The sequence below is a fragment of the Pseudophryne corroboree genome, chromosome 5 (assembly GCF_028390025.1).
Source record: "Pseudophryne corroboree isolate aPseCor3 chromosome 5, aPseCor3.hap2, whole genome shotgun sequence".
NCBI lineage: Eukaryota > Metazoa > Chordata > Amphibia > Anura > Myobatrachidae > Pseudophryne > Pseudophryne corroboree.
In genome coordinates, this window is record NC_086448.1 from 814,375,185 (window position 1) to 814,386,262 (window position 11,078).

The following is an 11,078-nucleotide window of genomic DNA, read 5'->3' on the forward strand; positions in this document are numbered from 1 at the left end:
CCCCATAATACATCTTCTGGGACTCAGTGTTACCACTTTGTGATGTTTTAATTCAAACCCATCTAGTGGAAGGCTCAGAATAGGATCCTTGGGTTAAAATTCTGCCCAGCATACACCAACGGGAGGTCCGACTGGGCCCTATCCCCCCTAAAACCTGGTTATGATCCAACTGTACCAATGCATGTTTGTTTCATCCCTATTGGTGCAGGGGTGTCCAAATGTACAACCATACAGAAAAATAAAAAGACTAATGAATTTTATATATAAGATTTATTAACAGTTTCTTCTGTAGATTTACATTGCGCTTTACAATTAGAAACGACAGTGAAAAAAAAACCTGTAATAGCAGACGGTCATAGAGGAAATAGGCATTTATACACATGGGTAGGTGTTATTCATTGCATAATGGTCCATCAGATTGCAAAGGTTCTTGGTGGGTTGTAAGATATGGTAACACAGCTATGCTTGCCGGGGGTCAGGAGAATGGGAAAGTAAAGTACAGGAAAATATGTGAGGATAATTGTTGAGTATTCAGTGGGGATGCAATTGGATAGGAAAGTTTATGAAAATGATGTGGGCAGTTCTGGAATTTAATAAGCTTGCCTGAAGAGGTGAGTTTTCAGGGAAAGCTTGAAGGTTTGGAGACTAGAGACTTTGGAGAGTCTTATTGTGCCTGGGAGTGTGGATGAGACACCTAGATCTTGTGAAGAGCAAAGAGGTCGGGTTGGGAGATATTTTGAGATAAGCGAAGAGATGTACATTGATGTAGTTTGGTTAATGGCCTTGAGTGTGAAAAAAAGGATATTATATTGAATACAGTTGAATACAGGTAACCAATAGAGGGACTGATGGAGTGGATCCACAGATGATGAAAACTGTATCTAGTGAGGAAGATTAGAGTCACAGCTGCATTCAGAGAGTCTCATTGTATTGCATTGGTGAGAGTCTCATTTTGGTAAGGCCAGTAAGAAGACTATTGCAATAATCAATGCGGGAGATAATGAGAGCATGTATTAGAGTTTTTGCTGTGTCTTGTGTAAGGTATGGTCCTATTTTGGAAATTTTTTTTTAGATGCATGTAACATTTTGAATGAATATGGCTAACAAAAGACAGTTCAGAATCAAGGATGACACCTAGGCAGTGAGCTTGTGGGGTAGGATTGATTGTCGAATTCTCAACAGTGATAAAGATATCAGGTTGGTAACTACTATTGACCAGTGGAAATATAATTAAAAGTTTTGGAAAAATTAAGTTTGAGGTGGCGAGATGACATCCAAGATAAAACAACAGAAAAATATTCAATGACACGGAACAATAGAGATGGTGACAAATCTGGGGAGGATAGGTAGATTTGGGTATTATCCACATACAGATGAACTGAAATCCAAAAGAGCTGATTACTGTAGTTTGCCAAGAGATGTGGCACAAATTGCAAAAAGCAGAGGACATAAGACTGAGCCTTGCAGTATTCCAACTGATAGAGTTACAGAAGTGGAGTGGATTCAGAGAAGCAGACACTGAAAGAGGGATAAGATAGGTCAGATGAGAACCAAGAAAGAGCTGTACTGAAGACCTAGGGACTGTAGCATTTGTATGAGAAGAGTGGTCAACAGTGTCAAAAGCAGCAGAGAGATCTAGAAGAATATGAAGTGAGTAATGGCCTTTAGATTTAGCACTGACCAGATCATTCACTATTTTAGTAATTGCTGTTTCTGTGGAGTGTTGGGAATGAAAGCCTGACTGAAGTGTGTCCAATAAGTTGTGTAAGTTAAGAAAATATGTGAGTCTTTCAAGTAGCTTGCAGGGCCATTGGAGCTGAGACATAGGGCCCAATTCAGACTTGATCATAGATGTGCGAGAAAAACGAACATCTACCATCAATTTCTTTGACATGCGGTGGAACGCCCAGCACAGGGCAAGACCGCCCCGCATGCCAGATCCAGCAAACATCTGAGAGCATTGCACAGTGACAATGCTTTCGCATGTTTTGAGTAGCCCTCTGCTACCTACCATGTTAAGGGTCGCAGCGGCTGCATGTGACATCCCACAGCCGTGGCCCGCCCTGCAAATGGTCCGGACACGTGTGCATTGTCTAGACTACACCCATAAAATGGAGCTTTGACGTCCACAAAATGCGGCATTGATGCCCCATTCCCGCCCCCCTCCAGTTCTTAAACTGTAGAGAACACAGTTTAGGACCTTGCACATGCGTGTACAGGCGTACTTGCATGCACAGATGTGCAGAAATTGTTTCATAGAGATTTTTACACATCAGCGCCAGGGTCTGAATTGGCCCCATAGGGCGGTAACTTGAGAAATAGTTAGGGTCAGAATTTTGTTTTTTTCAGATTGGAAGTAATCACTTTACTATACCTGTAGAGAGAGAGAGATATTACAGATTTTAGTTAAGGTTGCGATGAGCACAGGAGACAGAGCTTTACTTATTTGTGAGGGTATATGATCAAGAGGAGAGGTAGTAGAGTAGCAAGATGAGAAGAGCATTGATACTTATCTTCATTTGTGGGATCAAATGAAGAGAATGCGTCAGAGGGTTCAGGTAGGGAATTGAGTAGGTCACTGGTTGAGGAAGAGCATACCATTTCATCTCATATTTTATCAATCTTGCCCTTGAATTAGGAAGTGAGATATTGCGCATTAACAGTGGCTAATGGGTTGGGTGAAGAGGGGTGAAGAAGTGTTTTAAATTTATTAAATAGTTGCTTGGGGTTGGAGGCTTGAGCAAAGATGAAAGTTTGGAAATAGGCTTGTTTGGCAGTATCCTGGGCATTACGATAGGCGTGGTAAATTGAATATGCTGTATGAGGAAGTCGCTTGGAGTACGAGATTTATGCCACTGAAATCCTATTTTACATGAGAGTTTTTGTAGGTGTCTTGTTAATTTAGAGTGCCACGGTTGACATCTAGGCTTATGTGGAGTGTGATGGGTAGCTGGAGCCACTTCATCAAATGTTATATCTATGTTCTGGTTCAGGTGGGATACAGCCATCTCAGGAGAAGTGAATGCATAAATAGGTGAGAGCAGTTGTTGCAGAGAGGTAGAAACTACTTGAAAATTAATTGTTACTATTTCTGAAATACCACTTACATTTCCTTCTGCCATGCCACTTATGTTTTATTGGACCTTTAGCTTTCCTGTCTTGTTTAAGACTCTCTTTTTACAATCTACAAATCAAAGTAATTTAACTTTTGTCTCTTGTAAAACACATTAACATTAAATAAGAAAATAAACTCAATATTAAAAAAAAAAGTATTTCTCCAAGCAGCCTATCTGAAGGTATCATAAACTCACACATCACATCGAGATCATTGTTATGCAAATCCAACAAGTAATTAGATTTTCTTTATCCCCTGAGGAAGGAAAGGATGAAAGAGATAACTGACAAATTTGGTTTCATAATTTGTTCTGAATTTTACATCTTCTTTTCACCATCATTTTTGAGTAATGTAACTTCCAAAGTAATTAAATTACACATTGGTAAATTGAAGAAGTTATCATTCTCATTTTCATTTTATAATCAATTGAGGTATGGATTTGAGATATAATTTTTACATTGCATAAAAAAATGAATATTATAAACAGTGTTAATAAAAAATACACATATATGAATATAATTTTTATTATATGTCTGCGCTATATAAATAACTGGTAATAAATACATTTATATTTTTTTCATCGAAACAATAAAGAAATGTGGCATAAATTGTAAATAACCTGGCACAATCAATATACCATACAGTAATTTTGGTGCCCCTGTATCACTGATGGTCACCCCCTCAGGGGCAGCTGGAGTAACCTGCCACACCACCTACCTGATGCAGGGGTTAAACAGTAGTAATGCAGGGTTCTCAACAGCAGGAGCTATACATTGGCAGCCTGGGGCATACAGGGATGTTGGACATTGTAGTGCACCTGGTGCAGAAAAAACAGCAGGTGCGATGACAGTAGGGTGCTTGGGCACCTAAGCGGTGGTGGTATATATGGTATATATAGATGTTGTGGTATAAATGAATGCAAAAATGTTTCTAGCTTTCTGTACTGTGGATGCATTGCTGCTTTCCGTGGCACTGTAAGGGCAAATCTCTCTCTTGTGTAATAAACGTAGATCACCTAGTTGCAGATACAGCAGCTTGGTTTCATGCAACGTGTGTTCAAGTGACCCCTTCTCCCTCTTTCAGGTGATGTTAATCAATGCAATTAAGAATGTTGCAAAGGCTCTATGGCAGGGGATCCCAACACCTGTCCTCAAGGCACACAAACAATCCAGGTGTTAAGGATAGCCATACTTGAGCATATATGACTTAATTAGTAGCTCAGTTATATTTATTAAACCATCTGTGCTCAAGCATGGATCTCATGCTTGAGTTGTGTATCTGAGCTGACCTACACATATCCGTCCAATGTTAATCTACTCCAGTTCTTCTGAGATTACCTATTTGTCCAGTGTCCACCCAGTCCAGTGCTGTTGATATCTGTCCAGTGTACATCCATTCCAGTGCTTGTGACCTGACCTATCTGTCCAGTGTCCATCCACTCCAATGCTGCTGAGCTGACATATCTGTCCATTGTCCATCCACTCCAGTGCTGCTGAGCTGACATATCTGTCTAGTGTCCATTCACTCCAGTGCTGCTGAGCTGACGTATATGTATCTTTCCAGTATCCATCCACTCCAGTGCTGTTGAGCTGACGTATCTTTCTAGTACCCATCCACTCCAGTGCTGTTGAGCTGACCTATTTGCCCAGTGTCCATCCACTCTAGTGCTGCTTATATCTGTCCAGTGTCCATCCACTCCAGTGCTTGTGACCTGACCTATCTGTCCAGTGTCCATCCACTACAATGCTGCTGAGCTGACATATCTGTCTAGTGTCCATTCACTCCAGTGCTGCTGAGCTGACGTATATGTATCTGTCCAGGATCCATCCACTACAATGCTGCTGAGCTGACATATCTGTCTAGTATCCATCCACTCCAGTGCTGGTGAGCTGACCTATCTGTCCAGTGTCCATCCACTCTATTGCTGCTAAGCTGACCTATCTGTCCAGTATCCATCCACTCCAGTGCTGCTGAGCTGACCTATCTGTCCAGTGTCCATCCACTCCAGTGTTGCTGAGCTGACTTATCTGTCTAGTATCCATCCACTCCAATCTGTGCACTCTAGTCCCCTTAGGTTTCTTATAGCTGTTAATATTGGCAGAGCTAGGTTACAGTACATGCAGTTAGTAAATAATTTTTTATTATTTTTTTATAGTGAAGGAACTTAGTTACATCTATTGTCAAAGTGTGTCACACTGATGCTGCTGCATAACCTTAAGTGTCACACTGAAGTTGTATTTTAGCCGAGTGTTAATATATTTGTTGTACAACTGGTGTGTGGTGTAGGTTCAGTGCCCCACTGCATTTACATAAATATAAGAATTGTAAGTCCGCAGTGTGAGATATAATTAGCAAAAAAGTTTAAATAAATAAATCACTTGTTTTTATTGTACAACTTGTGTGTGCTGTAGGTGCTGTACACCGCTGCATTCACTTTCATAAAAATAAGTACTATGCGTCTGCAATGTGAGTTGCCATTTGTGAAAAAAGTTCAAATACTAAAGTTATTTTTACGTAAAATTTGTGTATGCTGTAGGTGCTGTACCCCACTGCATTCACTTCACATAAATATAAGCACTGAGTACACGTGTGAGTTGTTGTTTGCAATAAAAGTTCAATTAAATAAATACTACAGTTTGTTTGTACAACTTGTGTGTGCTGTAGGTGGTGTACTCCACTGTATTCACATAAACACAAGCACTGAGTCAATATAGAACACGACCAGTTGATAAAAGAGCAGGAGCAGCAACTAAGTACTAGTGCCATGGCTGCTGCAGTCATGATAGTACTACAACATCTAGTAAAGGTGGTGCAGGATGCAGAAAGTTTAGGAAAGGTCACCTGAATTCAAAATATTTCAAACTCTTAAAAAGGGGTCAAGTGTCTCACTGAAAACAAAAAAATTAGTGCCCCCAAAAAAGAACACTAAGGCTGATGAATAAACTGTTAGTTCAGAAATCCCTGGAGAGAGTCTAGGGTTGTCCACGTTCGCTACGTGTGAGCCTGACATTTCTCAGACTGTACTCTAATAGAAGCATCCTTTAACACTTCCCACCATTTCTGCACCATATGCAAATGTGGGGATGAGCAGTACAAGTAGAGATTATGATGATGATGATGATGATGACATAATAGAAATTGAGGATGCTAGTGTGAAAGTGTAACATGATGAGAGGGATATTTGTTTTCTAATGCTACTGAGGATGATGAGGATGTTGATATTTGTGAAACAGTGGCTGCAGTTCTTGCCCGTGATAAAAAGAAAGACATTGCAATGCCTAGGAAAAAGACCAAAAAAAAGCCACCTCTTGGGTGTGGGATTATTTTTACCCAAATCCTGATGTTTTTGTAGGTACAGTATCTGCTCTATTTCTGAGGCCAAAGTTGTCAGAGGTAGGAATGTTAGTCATCTATGCACCTCCACCATGTTGCATCATTTGCGGTGAGTTCATGAAATTTATTTTACAAAATTAGAATAATTTGTTGTATTTAACACCATCATCACCAACCTTCTCATTAGTGATCGGAGATAGTCCTTCAAAAAAATTCTTATGTGGAGGGCCAAACAAACCAAGCACTTCAACCACAAAAGTGGCAGTCCCCATTGCTGAAGTGCTTGATTTGTTAAACTATGCATGTTTTTTTTTAATCTCCAACATAATGGTTGAGATTAAGTGTTTGAGAAAAACAACTAAAATCATGTAATTTGGGCCTCTTTTTGTTCCTACAGTATTATTAATCTCAATAAAATTAATTTAAAGTAATTTCCAGTGTGAGATGGCTCCTGAACATGAAACATGTACCACAAAACATACTAGATTTGTTTTTTATTAAGGCTTTGTGCAGTGTTTTGGTTTTTGTTCTAACCAGTGTTAATTTTGACAAGAATTTTCAATATAGTTTTAGTCCTAGTCACTTAATTAAAGTTATAGTTGGTTTATAGTTGAGATGAATGAGTCCAGTTCTCCGAGAACCGGACCCACCCAAAGTTTGCAATTCGAATCCGGATCCGAGTCCGGCTTGGGACTTTCAGCATTACTCATATCCCAAAGCGAGGCCGAAGGTCATCTTCCTGCTGTTGGATTCTTGAGGTCCACGGTGATTGGCACCATTCTATAAAGGTCCACGGTGATTGGCACCATCTATAAAGGTCCACGGTGATTGGCACCATCTTCACTCCGGCGGTGGAGAGTGTACTGGACAGACGTGTCCGTCAGTACTGTGTTATTTCTGCGTGGGGCAGGTGTAGCTGAAAGGAGTGTTCTGTGTCTGCTCTGCTGTGTCAGTCCAGGGGTGTTCTGTCTGCTGTATCTGAAAGGGCTGATCTGTCCATACAACCAGGTGGCTCTGCCCCAGTGTTAATTAAATTAACCCAGTAACATCCAGGGGCTGGTGTGTCCTATCAGTCACATTCCAGGGGTGCTCTGTCTGCTATATTTGAAAGGGGTGATCTGTCCATACATCAAGGGGCTCCGCCCCAGTGTAAAATTAAAATAATAAAAGCTGAAAACAAAAAGAATAAAATGATAATTATTTTTAAAAAAGTGTTTGTGCTGTACCCCAGTGTACCATACAATTTATATTTTATTTTAATAAGTACTGTGAAACTGCTGGTCAGACTGCAGTATATTATTTCCTATTCATACACTTATTGTGTGACGCTGTTGGTGAATCTCAACCGCAGTGTTTGACTAACATTTCTGACTCATACACATTTTTTGTGTGATGCTGTGGATGAAGGTGGTACCACAGTAATATACTTTATTTCCTACTTATACATGTATTGTGCATCGGTGTTGGTGACGGTCAACCACAGTGTTCGACTGTTATTGTGTGATGCTGTGTCTTAAGGTGGTACCACAGTAATATATTGTATTTCTTACTCATATTGTGCGATGCTCTTCATTAAGGTCAACCAGTGTTCGATTACTATCTCTGACGCATACACGTAATGTGTGACGCTGTGGGTGATGGTGGTAACACAGTAATATATTTTATTTCCTTCTCATACACATATTGTGCAACACTGTTGGTAAAATTAAACTGTAGCATTCGATTAATATCTCTGACTCATACACGTATTGTGTGACACTGTAGGTGGTACATTATTTGTACTAATTGTAGTGTGTGCTGTACCCCACTTGGTTCATGTTTGTAGATACTTGATACATGTGGAGGACAAACAATTGAGAGGAGAGGCATAGATGGCTTAATTCAAGTCATGTAAAATAAACGAAACAGTAAAAGTCGGATTAGTAAAAGACAGATTAGTGCAATAATATGACCAATACAAATTGTTGTCCATAAATATACAATTGTTGTACCACTCTTACCTCCAAGATTTTTCAAGTGCTGTTACCTTTTCTATGCAATTCCTTACCTCTCCCCCTCAGACTTTCCACCTCTCTACAAAACTTCAAACGGGCTCTCAAGACACACTTCTTCACCAATCCCAGCCAAATCTCATCCTAACTCTCTTTTGCACGCTCTCTGTGTACCCTGGCACACAGCGCAGTTGCCCTGAGGGCGCAACGGCCAGTGGCATGTAATGAGTCAAATCGACTCATTACATGCCGCCTCTGCTGTGTGCCATGCGCCACGCTGGAGAGGAGAGAGTAGTGCCGGGCAGCGGTGAAGGAAGAGAAGGGAGGGGGACTGGAGCCGCAGCAGCGCTATGTAATTGCTAGTAGCAGCGCTGCAGCAGCCCTCTCTCCTTCCGTATAGGCTGCCCGGCGCTGCTGTGAATGCTGGGATGCGCTTCCTTCATCCCAGCATTCACAGCAGCACCGGGCAGCCTATACGGAAGGAGAGGGGGCTGCTGCAGCGGCGGTACTACCAAGTACATAGCGCTGCTGCGGCTCCAGTCCCCCTCACTCCTCCTCCTTCTCCGCTGCCTGCACTGAGGGATCTGCCAGCAGGAGGAGCCTGACTGCCAGTGGGGAGATGGTAAGTATCTCTCTCTCTCTTTCTCTATCTGCCGCAATGTGTAAAAAGGGGGACACCATCTGCCATAATGTGTAAAAAGGGGGACTGGCTGCCGCAATGTGTAAAAAGGGGGACACCATCTGCCGTAATGTGTAAAAAGGGGGACTGGCTGCGGCAATGTGTAAAAAGGGGGACACCGTCTGCCGTAATGTGTAAAAAGGGGGACTGGCTGCAGCAATGTGTAAAAAGGGGGACACTGTCTGCCGTAATGTGTAAAAAAAGGGGACGCTGTCTGCCGTAATGTGTAAAAAAGGGGGACGCTGTCTGCCATAATGTGTAAAAAAAAAAGAGGACGCTGTCTGCCATAATGTGTAAAAAGGGGGCCTGTCTGCTGTAATGTGTATAATTAATAATCTTCAACTCCAGCAGTCTTCTGCCACCTGATACTTATTTCAGTGTTACCTGCTAATGTAGTTATGTTTATTTACCCTGTACTTGACTTATATTGTCTTCAACTGTAAGTTGCTGTTTTCCTGTTTTGATTATTTGTTTATGTACTCTGCAACTGGGCGATGCGGAATCCTTGTGTCACCATATAAATAAAGGTTAATAATAATAATAAAATAATAATGCATTAAAGACCGTCACCAATGCCTCCAATGATTCATTTTTATTTTTTAAATCAAACCACTTTAATTAAATTACTAAGCAATCCTTCCTTCCACTACATACATACAGATGGGTCCACATTTATCTTGGTCTTTAATAGGATTAATTGAGCCAGGTCAGTCAGACTTAATCCCTTGCTGTAATGACTTAATCCCCTGATGTATTGTTCTCTGTATTGTATTGCAGATGAAAACAATAGATGAAGATGGTGTACCTAGGCGCAGCAAAGAAATCAAGATAAAGGTGGACCCATCTGTACTCTACCTCCCTTAGGCCCTGAGCTAGTTATTGATAAAGATCTGTGTCAGACCATTTTTGCTGATTTTGGTTTCATTGTTTTATTTTTAAATTACAAAAACAGCTAAAATCACATGATTTGGCCTTTTTTTTTTTTTTTTTTGCTCCTAAAGTATTATTAACCTCAATAACATTCATTTCCAGGCATTTCAGACAATTTTCACCACAGTACAAACAATAAAAAATATGTATTGTAAAATATATATTTTTAGATACTGTAATGATCTGTACAGATTAATTTCAGCCTCAATGTAGGATCAGTTCTTGAAAGTTATGTTCGATCTGGAGAAGGTTCCACTTCAACCAGCTTTACGCAAAGTATGTAGTGCCATGTAAATAGTTTTTTACCAATATACACATGCAATTTTTGTATTAATTCGACATATTTCCACCTTATTGCAGACATCCCGGCAAAGGGAGTGCAATTGCACCGAGTCCCGGATGCGGCTCCCTTATATGGAATTCAAAACCTGCAAGATCCAACACTGGATGAAAACAATATTGTGATGTGGTCAAAATTGACTGGAAATGAGAGGAAATTACGGTTATTGAGGTTAATAATATTGTAGGAAACAAAACAGGCCCAAATTCAGATTTAAAAAAAAAACTAATACAGATCCAAAATCAAAACCTGCAAGGGCGGTTTTGGCAAAACCAATCCAGATCCAAAACACAAAGAAAATACAGATCCAAAACCAAAACACAAAACCCAAGAAAAGGTCAGAGCAAATTCCTAGTTTATAGTCACATTTTAGTCTTCTTTTAGTCAGACAAATGAATGCCATAAGTTTGGTAGGACAAGCAAGTACAAAAATTAACACTGTTTTGAATTAATAATGAAGCAATCTAGAGTCCAAGGAATCCAGACCGCTTTGAATATCTGCCGCTCATCTCTACTGGTATCTGAGACCACGTTGAGGCCGAACGTCGGCTTCTCGATTGACGTGGATTCTAGAAAAAAAGCCTTGGCCGGAACTTTGCAAAATTTCATTCTAATGCATGCTGCTGTTTGCTGTACTGTACAATGCTGTACTGGTAGTGCTGTGTCCAGAGTCTCCCAATGGCTGTGCTC